The 14,118-nt window shown below is 34.8% G+C and overlaps 1 long non-coding RNA gene across 2 annotated transcripts in view; it reads left to right on the top strand.

Moving 5' to 3' along the window:
* The window catches only part of LOC114710289, an 87,997-nt gene extending 75,134 nt beyond the window's left edge, over positions 1-12,863 (top strand). Inside the window, exons 5-6 of one of the 2 annotated variants that reach the window (XR_003737037.2) lie at positions 9,836-9,940; positions 10,935-12,863. This is a non-coding gene — a long non-coding RNA (uncharacterized LOC114710289). Of the gene's footprint in view, positions 1-9,832; positions 9,941-10,934 lie in introns of both variants that reach the window. The other variant, XR_003737036.2, reaches the window with a different exon arrangement.
* The last annotated feature ends 1,255 nt before the right edge of the window (positions 12,864-14,118 follow it).

The raw sequence follows: 14,118 nt of genomic DNA, 5'->3' as shown, positions 1-14,118 counted from the left end.
TCTTTCTAGTCCTTATAAATAGCAAAACAAAGACTAATTCCTTACTGTCAATCTAAATTATTAATGTGTGGATTCATTCACTATAAATGTTTGCTGCCCTCAACTTCACCCATTCTTACCATAACCACAATTATGAGCTTTTGTTACTCTGGAAGGATGTTTTACAATGTTGGCTCCATTAGACAAACTGTATCTCAAATGGATCAATAAAACTTTAATTTGATATCCTAACTATAAATATGAAATTTATTTGAATGAGCTCATTAAATATAGTTAGTAGCTAATGTTCTTAATTTTGATAATGTATAAGCTCAATTATTTTCTTAAAAAAAGCAGGCTATAATATATGTAATTCCAAATGATATTGTTTACTTTATGGAAAATATGGCTTAAGGTGCCAACTTATGTATTTATAAAATCTTTTACAAATTTATTTATTTTTATCATTTCATATATGAGTATGAGTATAATGCATTTTGAATATACCTAGTCCTTTCAATACCCTCAGACCCTCCTATGTCTCATATCCTCAACATTCCTTTTCCGACTTATGACTTTTTTTATAATTATATATATACACACATGTATGTATATACTTACACATATATTTACATATATATACACATATATAAATGTATATACACATACACACACAACCTACTGTGTCTATTTAGTGATACCTGTATGCACATGAGTGTAGAGCTGAGCTGTGAGGTACTGGAAACCCCCAAGAGGCTCCTGCCCAAAGAAAACCAACTTTTCTGCTCTCAGCTGAGTCCCACTGCCTATAGCTCCACAACTGGAGTGGTACCTGATGAGCCGCTTCCCCATCTGGTCAGGAATGTTGTTTTGTGTGATCTTATACAGGTAGATATAGTTGTTGAGAGTCCAGTAGTACATTATCCCTGTAATGTCCAGAAGACACAATCTCACAGCAGTCTTCCTGCTCCTGAGCTTCTTATATTTCCCACAAAATCATGTTTTGTTTTCTACCTCTGTCCCCGACTTATACCCATAAAAGTATTGCAGATTATTTAAACTAATTTTTACCTACTCCATTGAAACTACAATTATTTATTTATGCTAATATAAAATAAAGGAATCAATTTCCTTTATACCCACATTTATGTAATATCTTATAATTCACAAAATATTTCCATGTCTCTCATTTAACTTTGGAGGTAGAATGTTAGAAATATCTACATTTTGTAGATGGAAAAATGATACTCGAAAAGAGGAAATGGTTTACTTTAGAAAATACACAGACTCATGAAGTCCCAAAGACTACTGGAGACATGTCTACGCAGGAGACTTGTTGACCTTCCCCATAAGATACATAAGAGAAATAATAAGACCTAAGTAAGGAGATGAGAGTTCTTTGGCATGCTGTATGATCATGCATAATAGCTCTAGACATTTGGATCTTTACTTTCACCATCTGAAAATTAAAAATAATGTGTCCTTTTAAAATGATTGTCAAGAAGATTAGATAAAATAGTATGTATGACACAATGAGGAGTAAACATTGAATTAGTTTTATTCCTTCATTTCTCAGGAGTCATAGTCTTGAGTATTCCAGGGACCTGCAATTTGTAGAATTCCACATTTTACCTTTCAATTAAGTGATTCATTATACTTTTGCCACCTTCTACTTTTTCTATCTGCAAAACTGTGAGTCAACACCTTCAAAGTGAAGAACTACAAAGTTTGGGCTTTGGTGTTGAAAAGAAGCTACATTCAGGTATTCATAGCTGAGCTTGATTTATTTGTTTTTATTTCCATTTCCTTACTTCTCTGAGACCAGATAATTATGAAGTGTGTTTCTAAAGTTATAATTATGTATTACCATTCATTTGAAATGGGCTATTTTATAATTACTAAAGCATTTGAACCTATAAAATATTCAAGTTCCTCATGAAATTATAAGAGAAAATGCCCTTTAGATGATTCCCCATGAGAGCTAGCATGAGAGCTTCCTAGAGGAGTGGCCCCTCTGCTCTAATCACAAGTATCTGCTGAAATCCCCCTGCTCTGAGAGACGAGTGTATCTGACAGTCTAATTGGAGAGATCATGATAATAAACGATCCCTATACCTTCATTAGTTTCTTCCTGCTCTCGTAATTTTGATGTTTGGTTATTTTTTGCCTTTGTGCTCAAACACTGATTGAATATTCAAACCAGAGACAGGCTGAAGAGTTGGACAGTCTTCCAGATAATTTATTTTCTGTTTTTCTTTTTCACTTCTGAAAGCTGAATTTAGCTCATGTGGTATTAAAAAAGAGTCTTCTCTTGTCTTTCTAAGATACAATTTCTGATCTTTGTCTTGAATCATCAATAGTTTCCCACAGCCTATATTTATAACTGTATGTACATTGCTGCACTGGCCTGGTGAAAAAATGCATCCAATCTTTTATTTAATGTTTGTTATATTTCCTTTACTGGATAAACACAAATTACAGAAATCAAGAAGATATTGTTTTCTGCTTGAAATGTTAATGCCTATTGAATTCTGTCTTTGTTTTGTCATGTTTTGATGCCTTAAGTGTTTGGCATAAGTATATATTCAGACACACTTGTGACTTTAATGGTAAAAATGAGCCATGTACCATGTCAACATTTCTGTTAGCCAGAGTATTTACAACATAAGGACATGATTTGCAAAATGATGGCATGAACTGTATTTTTGGCAACGTTATCTTCCCATGAGTCCTTCATGCTTTTACAGTTGCACTAATCTTCGAGGGTCAGAAAGTTACAAAAAGATAAAAGTAATTCAGGTTATTGATAAAAAGAAAGAGGTTAACATACTTAAAAAAGAGACACAGGAACAGTTTAGTCCTGTGACCTCACACAGGAAATTATCAGCTGGATGCTGAAATCTGCAGCTGACTAAAGTAATGGAAAACTGGTATGTCATAGAGATTAAACATCTTAACACTGATTGTCTCTAACATAACGGGGACAAACACTCTCCTAACACTGGTGTTCCATCACTCTTCTAAATTAACAAAAACATACCAAGATGCCAATATCTTTATAAGATGATAAAAATAGTGCTGGAAAGTAAAATTTGCAAAAGTCTTCATTTGACATTTGGCAGAGGTCCCTCTTGGAACACAGACCCAAGTCTCTGAAGAACTGCAGTCATACTTATTCCTTATTGGCTTAAAGTCCAAATCAAGCTTACTTTTAAAGCCTAAGTTGCAGAAAGAAATTCCAAAGTTTATTTCTTAGGTATATAGTTTGGGAATATATATCTTCCTCCTTAGGTATTTCTGTTTTAAAAGCTCACACTTGTGGATTGTGTTACCTTGGAGTTGTAGGTGAGTTGTGTTTAAATTTGGTTTCTGCAATACAGGTTGCAGAACAGATACCATCTAGGACATGATGCTGGCAGAGGACAAGATGTAGGAGTTTAAGCCAGTGGCATTTAAAATATTTCCCTTCACCCAGGGTGGCCCACACCTTTAATCCCAGAACTCAGGAGGCAGAGGTTGGCAGAGTTCAAGGCCAACCTGATATACAGAGTGAATCACAGGACAGCAAGGGCTAGACAGAGAAACCCTGTTTTGAAAAACAAAAACAAAAAACAAAACAAAAACAAATGAAATAAAGTATTTTCTTTCATGAGATGCTAAAATCATGTTGGCCTATATCTATTGAAACAAAAATTATTTGATTATGGCCAAAGACAGCAAAAGAAGTCTTCCGATCTTTTCCCTGAAATTCTATCTCTTCCTTTTCCTAAATTAACCATCTTATTAGTCACATCTTTGATCATCTTTAGCTGTGTTCTTCCCCCAGTGTGACTGATTATTCAACAACCAGGCATTTCTGGAGGCTGTGTCTTTAATCCATCTCTTTTTCTCTATTAACTCTCTGTTTAATTGCCACACTCAAGTTCTACCTTCAGCATCACTTACAATACGAATAATTCCCTCTCCTTTATAAGTGGATTCTTCTTTAAGTTATACTGAAATTATTTTTTAAATTCAGTAAACAAAGATGATGATGCACTGTGAGAAATGGTTTTCTGATGTGCATTTTGTTGTTTTCTTGACTTTGTGAACAGTCTTTAAGTCAAATCACAAATATGTCTACCTCTTCTCTCTAATGTGGACTCTGCCACATGATGCAGCCATGCATGGAATGTGACAATTCTCCCCTCCTGTCTTGAGCTTTTTCAGATGGTGCCTGCTCTCTGAAGCAGCCCTTTTCCTTTTTGTTATGGTTATGGTTTCCTCTTACTAGGGGCTGATACAATACTATATCTAGGGATGTTTTCAATGCTGTTCTTCTTTGGAAACAGACTGTTTTCTCAGTGGTCTTTGTGTTTTCTTAGAAACAGACATAATCTGATTTTAGAATAAAACAGCATCATAAGTGCTTGTCAATGTAGGACACCTCCTGACACATTGACTCCTAGAAGGATACTTCTAGTTTTTGCTCTCAGACATTGTCTGTATATGGTCACTACACATATTGTTTGACTATTGTTTGTATTAGTCATTAGTCATTATAAGCTGGACTCATTCATTGTTTGAGATGGATAGTTCTTCAACAAAGAATTAAACTTCAATTTAGCTAAGCTCGACCTGCTGCCACACCTGGAAAATAATTGGTACACTATCAAACTTTAAGCTCAATTTGCATAAATCAGAGCCTAAATAAAATATTCCTTTATATCATTACGATTGAGATACATCTGTCAATGATAATGAGGAAGTTTAATTAACCAGTGTTTATATGTCATAACTTAGCCTGTTAATTATGTTTAAACATGTGACCATTCTCCCTAAAGTGCAAAGTTAGAAAAATTAAATGTATCTCTAAAAATAATAAGTTAAAACTATTAAACATCAATTAATCTCATAATTATTAACTTTTTAATGGCCAATTTTAAAATAATTTGCTGCAAGAATGTTATAGGATCTAATTTCTGTATGTTAATTCAATTCATATTGTTTGATAGGGAACACCAGCTGCCATGCTTTCTGTGTGTCCTTGCCTGCCCTCACTGATAAAGCAGACAGCACTGGCTATTTGTCTGCTGAGGATGGGCAGTGTCTGTTCATGTAGATGCTTGAAAGGGTGGTCATGGAATTCTCCTTCCCCAAGGAAAGGTGCTGGCTTGACACTGATGTTTTAAACCCTTGACAACGATTTCTTGGCTATGATACCCACTATACTAGTCTCCACCAGGGTCCATCGGGTCTTCCTGAGACTTTGACCAGGACACACATGACTTAATGCTCAGAAGTTCTGTTGTTGGCTGTATGTGAGTAATGAGTGTTTCCCTGGATCTCTGGAGGTTGAGTCCCATTGCTCTGTAGCTGCTTTCCTGAGTACTAACTTTAGCATCATGTTCATGCTTTCTGTCTTCTCAGGTGGTAGTTTTTCCTGACATTTCTTTCTAATCAATTGTTTTCCATATTCAAAGACAACTATTATCTCAATGTTTAAGATTTCTTTTATACTTGAACAAATGAAAAGAATGCAATTCAAAGATTTTGGCCATAGCTAAATATTCATAATCTTTTAAAATCAGGTTTTTAACATTGTTAAATTTAACATTTTAACTCTTGTATTAGTCAGAGTTTCCTAGCATAGCAAAGCTTATAGAATGACTGACTATATACACATATATTCTAATTCTCTCTATATATTCTGATAAATGCCCTAAATATTCTAATAAATAATAAATAAATATGTATATATGAAATATTATGTATAGGGGATTTATGAAAATATACAGGCTGTCATCCAACTAATCCAAAAATGACTGGCTATGAATGGAAAGTCCAAGAATCCAGAAGTTCCTTGGTCTATGAAGTTGGATGTCTCAGCTGATCTTCAGTAGATGCTAGAATCCCAAAGAAGTGGGCTCTAATGCCAGTGAATGAAAAGACAACATGAAAGCAGCAGGCAAAGAGCTTCCTTCTCTTCCATGTCCTTTTACAGGCTTCCAGTAGAGAGTGTGGCCCAGATTAAAGCTGTACCTTCTTGCCTCAAGATGCTGATCAAAGGTGTATGTCTTCCTACCTCAAATGTCCCCACTATTTCTGGATTGTAGTTCATTCCAGATATAGTCATGTTGGCAACCAAGAATAGCCACCACAGACTGATGTGTCCACAGTGTCTTATTTTTTGCAGGATGTGATTCTTCATAAATTGAATTTGTACTTCATTATTTTCTTTGAATTTTCATTCAATGAAATTACTCTATTTTTATACATATGTGAGCAGACATAAATCTCTTTATAATTTACCAATTCTTGCTGTTTAGATTAAACAAGTAAAGCTTTGCTATCATGCTATTATTAATTTAAATACTCTTGTTATTTATAGTAAAATGTTATATGGGCACAGTGGTAAAGCTTGTAGTTCTGGCAACATGGGAAACTGAGACATGGGAATTATGATTTTAAGGCTATTCTGGGGACCACAGAGAACAAAGTGAGAGCTTGTGACAAGGAAAATAAGCATAAAAAGTTTTTTGAGGTCCTTCTATTGAATTCCATTTTAGTCCATTAAAATACTAAACAAATTAGAGGCATATGAGCTCCAAGATATAGCTGTGATTTGAATACATGTAGGAACTCCCCACACATATAAGTCTTTGTATTTTATTATATTTATTGCATGAATTCTTTTCTGAATCTTAATTGCTCCTTTAAGCCAAATATAATAAGAAATTATTTTGGACACTTAAATTTGAATAATTAAGCTGTTTAGCAGATTGGAGTTACAAACAAAATAGTTTTTACTTGTGTTTGTGTTTGTGAAGGAACTGGTCCAAGCAGCTAACTAGACTTTACAATGGTTCATTTTAAATCACTGCCATACTCATATCACTTGCACTCTCTAGTATCTACAGAGTGTGCCCAAGGCAAATGGTATTTGATGAAATAAGCAACCCCTAGGGCATTAGTTAGATAGACCTCTGGGTGTCTGAATGATGGTGTTTCCTAAGATGAGAAAGATGACACACTCTGAATGTTGGCATACCAGCTCATGAGATGGGACCTCAGGCACGAAAAAAATGGGGTAAAGGAGAAAGAAGGAGCCTTGCATTCTTCATTCTCTGTTTCCTCCAGAGTACCGCAGACTAGTTTTCCCCACTCTTGCCTCCACTGCCATGATGGATTGAATTCTTCTGAACTGTGTGACAAAAATTAATAAATAAATAAAAATCCGTACTCCCTAAGTTATTTTCTATCAGATATTTATTCACAGCAACAATAAAAGTATCCAAAAGAAGTAATCATGCAAACATCTTGGAAATTGTTGCCTGGGACAAAAAACTAAGAGACAATAGAAAAAATATTTTGATTCCTTAGGATGATATCTTATGCAGTTGTATGCTTTACAGAGATTTGAATTATCCTTTTTTTTTTTTTTTTCACCTAAACCAGTGTCTTGTTTGGCTTTTCTGCTTTCCACATGAAGAAGAGGTATTATCAGTACATTACTTTCAAGATTAGCTAGGTAACAAGATTTATGTATAAAAAATGAATTCATAGTATTGGAGAAATTTACAAGAGATGATTTAATGAAAAAAATATTACTTATCTTAAAAAGAAACGTGTTGGTAAAGTACTTAAATCGTGTAATTTATAATACTTTGACAATATTAAAGTATGATGAATGAAGAAAACTTAATAATCTTTTTGCTATTTAGAGGCTTTCTAATTAGATAAAACAAGCAATTAAATTCACTTATAAGGGCATCCTTGTGAAGCTAGATAAGCTATTTTATTTCTGTTGGTCTCAAATGCACCATCCAAATTTAATTTTGTCAATTTTACTTTCCAATTAAGTTCAGAAATGCTAAGAATGGTTTGCCACAATTAAATGTCATTTAGGCTCCTTTTTTTTTCACTCAGCATTGAATTATTGCAGTGACCTACCACTTAGGCTGTCCCACATTTAAGGACCTGAATGTGTAAAAGTCAGTTAACATACAGGCTATTCTGACAAGTATTCAGCGTAGGAGAAAAAGTCAATTAACTTGCTTTAATTGCACATTTGCTTTGTTATAAAATTTCATGTTTTGTGGCCCTGTCAATTGTTTGACTGTATTAAAAGCAGGAGTTAGGGGCTCAGGTTTAGATTTGGTTTTGTGACTGCATTTTGAAAGAGTGTTTATTTATCGTGAGAGGAAGAAAACGTGTGCACAGACATAGCAAAAACACAGTCCCGCCTACAGCACCATAAAGACCATAATCTTGTAGAGCAGTTGACTCCCAATGTTAGACTACAATATTTTGATGCTGATGAACTTTTGTTATTTCCTGAAATTGTCTAAGACCCAGTTTTGTGATCTTCTTCACATATTTACAGACTAGTCTGAAAAAATACAGCTCTTAAAGGCACTCCTATTTTGTTGGATTGCCTGGAGGAATGCCCTCCTCCTCCTCCTCTTCCTTCTCCTCCTCTGTCTTTTCTTCCTAGTCCTCCTTTTCTTTTCTTTTCCCTTCCCTTCCCTTCTCTTCTCTTTTCTTTACTCTCCCTCTCTCTCTTTTCCCTCTTTTTCCTCCCCCTCTTACTCCCCTTCCCCTGTATAGCCCAAGCTAGCCTCACATTCTGAGCAATCATCCTGCCTTGCTTTCTCAGGTCACTATATCTGGCTAGTTCTGTAATTCTAAGATTCATTTATTATTATGCATGTATGTGTATGCTTGCATGAGTTCTAATTGTGTGTGTGTGTGTGTGTGTGTGTGTGTGTGTGTGTGTGTGTGTGTGTTTGTGCGTGCACCACATGCGCATAAGTACCTTTGGAGGCCGGGAGGAGGGATCATAGTCCCTGGAAGTGGAGTTATGGGTAGTAATGAGTTACCATGTGGTGTTGGGAGGCAGACTCATGATTCCTGCAAGAGCAGTAAGTACTATTAATCACTGAGCCATCTCTTCAGCCCATTCTACAATATTTTAAAGTTTTGCCTTTGACAGCACTGAAAAGCTAAGTACACAATGGATTAGATTCTTCATCAATGGTTTTCTTCCTTCCTTCCTTCCTTCCTTCCTTCCTTCTTCTTCCTTCCTTTCTTTCTTTCTTTCTTTCTTTCTTTTCTTTCTTTCTTTTCTTTTTTTTTGTTTTTTCGAGACAGGGTTTCTCTGTGTAGCTTTGTGCCTTTCCTGGGATTCACTTGGTAGCCTAGGTTGGCCTCGAACTCACAGAGATCTGCCTGGCTCTGCCTCCCGAGTGCTGGGATTAAAGGCATGCGCCACCACCACCCGGCTTCAATGGTTTTCTTTTATGTTACCTAATCTAGAGTTATTAAGATTTTTGCATATTCTGTGTAGAAGGGCAAATGGGGCTAGGCAATGGAAAAGAAAAATTAGCAAGCACGCAGAGAGAAAAAAGAATATTTTTGTGATTGCACTATTGCAGTCCAGAGGGGTCAGTGCTATTTATAAAAGATACTTAGTTTTAGCTCACTGCACATATACAAATCACATGACAGAAGATACTTTCAAAGTTGATTTATGTTCACAGACTCATGCTCATGCCAAGTGAGCTAACGTAACTTGACCAGCTGAGCTAGTAAAAGTACTTAATAGACTCATCTACGATCTCCACACGAGTGGCTTTTTGCATGCAACAACAGGGCCTGCAGCTGTCAGGTTTCTTTAACTGTCATCAGCGGGCATCGCTGCCATCAATTAGAAGCACCATTGAGGAGTTGAAACGTAGACACAGGCGTTGCTCTGCCCTTGCACCAGCAGCTGCCTGAAGGTCAGTGCTCCATGTCTGGAGGAGGGAGATTTGGCAGTGATGTGATCTGTGCATTGACTCAACAGCTGTAATCATCTGTCCATGTGTCTTAGCAGGGAGTGTCAGCCTGAGCTCTCAAGACTGAAATGACTTCTTTGTCAGAACCTACAGGAAGAATTTCGATGTACTCAGTTTCACCTTGATCAAAATACTTTCTTTTTGTAAGTTTCTTTGATCACAGTGTCTTACCACAGTGATAGAAAAGACACTAAGACACTTATCAAATAATAAGCATTTTTAAAAGCGCTTGAATAATAAAAATGCTAATAATTATTAATGTCAGTGATTATGTAATTCAACGTTTTAATTGAGAACCTTTGGCATTTATTTTTTAACTTTGGAACACTGAATAATTTATAAAAATTGTATCTTAAAATGTTTTAATATATTTGAGTTTTATTTTCTATACTGAATTTTCCAGAAGCAATAAAAAGATTAGCAGAAAACATATATTTTCTCTATTCCTGAACTTAAAATAATTATTAGAATATATTCAGAAATACATGAAATGTGAGAGAATTTTCAAAAATGATATGAAATTAAGGACATGTAATATGAGACTAATGAAAGTAATTTCAGAGTTACTTTAAGCCAAGTCTGATTTCATTTTTTAGCATAAAATGGTGTACTATTACTGTCAAAAGTAATTAATACCAACACAGTTGTTTGGAGGGAAACTTTTCTTATACATTGAATTGATGTGGTTTTATCCTGATAAAAAAAGAAAATTCCACCCCTGGTAATTACAAAGTAAGAAAATTATTACTTAGGTTGTGGAAAACATGATTTTATGTTTATGACTCGATGATATCAAATGGATTCTTAGCATCAATGCTATAATTTGGTTCAAACGGATTTGCTTATATTTATGGAAGCAATAATTTATACAGACTTTGTACATAGCTGGATCTGGAAAAATTGAAATTAAACATTTCATTAAAGTAGCTAGCTTGTTAGCCTACTGTAAGTTATTTTTTATATACATTATGTATTCTAAGTTGTAAGTTGATTATTTTTATGATGCTCACTATTGAACACAAAACATTGGTAATACTGAACAAGTGCTCACCATTCAGCCCCTTACAATATAAGATTTATTCAGGTCAAATCACGGGTCATGTATCCATTTGACTATTTTGTTTTTCTTCACTAAAGGAAAATTACAAGAAGATGTGAGACATCTGCCTTTACCTCAGGACTTGATTCAGAAGTAGTCATCGCTTTCTTTCCCCTCCCCCATCTCTATCTCTATTTATCTCTCCTCACTCTCTTACTCTATGACTCCTACTCTCTGGAAAGACCTGGAGCTAAAAGAAAGATATGGAAAGTTGGTTTTTTGAAAAGAAAAGAGTTGTGCTAGGAACAGTATCTGCTGAAGGCACCAAAATTGTAAAGTAAAAGGCTCTCTTGAATCCTTATCTAAATGACAGTAAAATAATACACATTCCATATATACTGGCTATATGGTGCCGATCCTGAAAACCAGCCCATGGGAACAATAACTTTCCAAATTCTATGGTCTGGGAACAACTAAAAGTCACAGAAGAGGCTCATAGATGTGTTATTGGTGCTGGTCACCCTAGTGAAGTGCTACCAGTTCAATGTCTTTTACAAAATGTATGCTGTACTTTGAGTAATTGATGTTTTACATAAAAAAAAATAAAGTTCTTAATAATAAGCAGTTTACATATTCTGGACTTCATTTTCAGTGATTTTTTTTTTAATCAACCTATAAAATCTGAGTAATGATGGATTGTGGGTAAGGAAATTGCTGGCACACCTTAAAGAGGTTTAGTTAAACCTGACATTGGTTTATGCATATCTGGCCAAGAACATTGGACCTTCAGAATGGGCATGTGCAGTCAGCCACTGTTTGTTCTCATTAAGAGGAGGAAAAAGAAAGAGGTTTGTATTCAGTGCCTGGAGGAAGCCATTCTGTTTCCTTTCCTATTCTGAGTTTTACAAGTTAACATGCTGAAGAAGAAAACTGAGAGGAAAATGGATCTTGCTGTGGTAAAGTTGAAATAAGCTTAGAGCTCCGAAAAGGGACATGCAAACTACCTTCTAAATATCTATTCTTACACTAACAAACAGAAGCTGCTCCCAGACTTACTCATAAAAGCTATTGTTACAACGAATGGCTTAAATAAAAGAGCCTCAAAGGTGCTCAAGATCCAAGGAATAATAGATGATTGGAGGCTCAGCTCTAAACAAAACATTTTTACCCTCCCCACTGAGGCTTGAGGTTATTGTTGAAGAGGAGATGGGAAATATGTCTGAGCCATGGCCTGTGAAATGTCATTGTCCAAACCCAATGTATCCATTAACAACTTTAGTTACTTAAACTGGGTCTACACAACACCCGCCCCATCAAAGATTAGTCAAGGAAAGCAGAGAGGCTCATGAGGTCCTACATGTGCTTTACCTCTGAACTATGGACTAATGATAGAGAATAGGAATCCTTGTCTTTAGTTCTATATACCCTGCTGAACCTCCCAGGTTCCAATAAATAGATCAAAATCATGGGCACACAGAGAGCCCTGGTTAACCTCAATGGGTCAAAAAACAAAATGGCTGTACATGAAGAGAGAGAAAGTTGTGTTGGACCGGGGCTGAGGGTAGGATGAGACTGATCAGTGTTCATGATAAATATCTGTGAAATTATCATAGAAATTAATTAGTTTTTAAAAGAGACATACTCCTATAAAGATAGGCATGAGATTTAACTACCAAATTTAAGGCTCCATGAAGTAGAGTTCAAAAAGGGAAATATCTTGGAAAAAATCAAAATAAAACAGTAACACAAAACACAGCAACCACAAACCTACAACTTTCTGCTCTGACTAGGTTCTGGTTAATGCAAAAGCATTTTAGAAGAGTTAGCACTCTGTTAATATGGCTTTTGTTGCTTTTAAATTTAGTCTTGAATAGCCATACTGACTTTTCACAGTATCTTTATCTTTAAGGAAAACATTTCTTATATTTGCCTTCTATTCTACTTATCAATGTGAGTTACATGTATACACTGGGGAAAATTCCCTCTTAAAATTTAGTTTTATGACTTGAGGATTACCTACCTTATATACAAAATTCAATTAGGTACCTTTTGTTCTTTAAGAAAGTGTTTTATTACTCTAAGGTTGACTATGAACATTTTATCTAAGCTAATATTTTAGTTTAGAATTAAAATGTCTCCATTAATATAGGCTATAAAATAAGAAGCACCATTTCAAGCCAAATTTTTCTACATAGTGTGATATAAATTTAATTTTATATTTTTATTAACTTTGTTGAAATATATTGTTCTTGATCTCAATCCATTTTAATTTTATAGTTACTATTTTATAAAATTTAAAATAAAATATTGATAAAGACAAGGCTATATTGTAGTTTCAAAGGAGTAATAATAATTCATTCTTCATAAATTGTAAATGTTATGAACCAGAAAATTTAAAAAAAATCACTTTCATTTTATTAAAACACATTAAAATATTTCAGTTTCTTTTTAGCTACATTAATGTGTGTGTCTTTCTTGGAACATGAAATAGCACAGAGACACAGACATATTTCTTTTGCAAACAGGGCTTCTTGTCCCAGGACAGGTTGAAGGATAGAGTCTCATCAACCTACTTAAGACCCATGTTATTACTTCAGTGTTTAAAAATCTCTTAATGTTGGCATGTAGAACACAATCATCTACCACTCCAGAGAGGAGATTTAAGATACAATAGCATCAAATAAACTTACTCCCCCATCAGCTTCTCTCCAGATTCCACTAGCTTCTTTCCATATTATCTCTTCTCTTAGGTAAGGGTTGGAAGTCATGTTATTCTTCTTACTCAGAAGGACCAGATTTCATAGAATGCTTTAGTTTAATATTAAAAAAGAAAACTGTAGCCAAACATGTACTGAGAAGCATTGTACCAAAAGAACATTAGTGCTCTAATGGTTCAGTGTTAGAGGCAAGTATTTTTAGAGAGAACAGGAAAGAAACACAAATTATTTGATTGGTCATGGTTATAATCTTGTCCTTTTCATTTTAACTTGACCAGTGCTTTAACAACAAGTTACTTGGTTGCTTGTGAGTGGACATGAGCTTAAGTTTTTGTATCTTTGCAAATTTATCAGAAATGACTCAAGTTGAGTTTCATCTACACCTGCAGTTTTGATTAAAATTGAGTCTGAAAAAGGTCTAGCTGGTTTTATGTGCTCAAGAGTTTTTCTGGCCTGGTCTGCATTTTTTCTTAATAACTATTCCTCTATTCTACACAATCTATTTACTTCAGTACTAGTGATTAGCTAGTCAAACTAACTAAAACTTAGTTTCTACAGAGAGATT

The sequence above is a fragment of the Peromyscus leucopus genome, chromosome 6 (genome assembly GCF_004664715.2).
Source record: "Peromyscus leucopus breed LL Stock chromosome 6, UCI_PerLeu_2.1, whole genome shotgun sequence".
Lineage (NCBI taxonomy): Eukaryota > Metazoa > Chordata > Mammalia > Rodentia > Cricetidae > Peromyscus > Peromyscus leucopus.
Note: the sequence above shows the minus strand (reverse complement) of the source record. Positions and strands in the feature narration are given on the sequence as shown.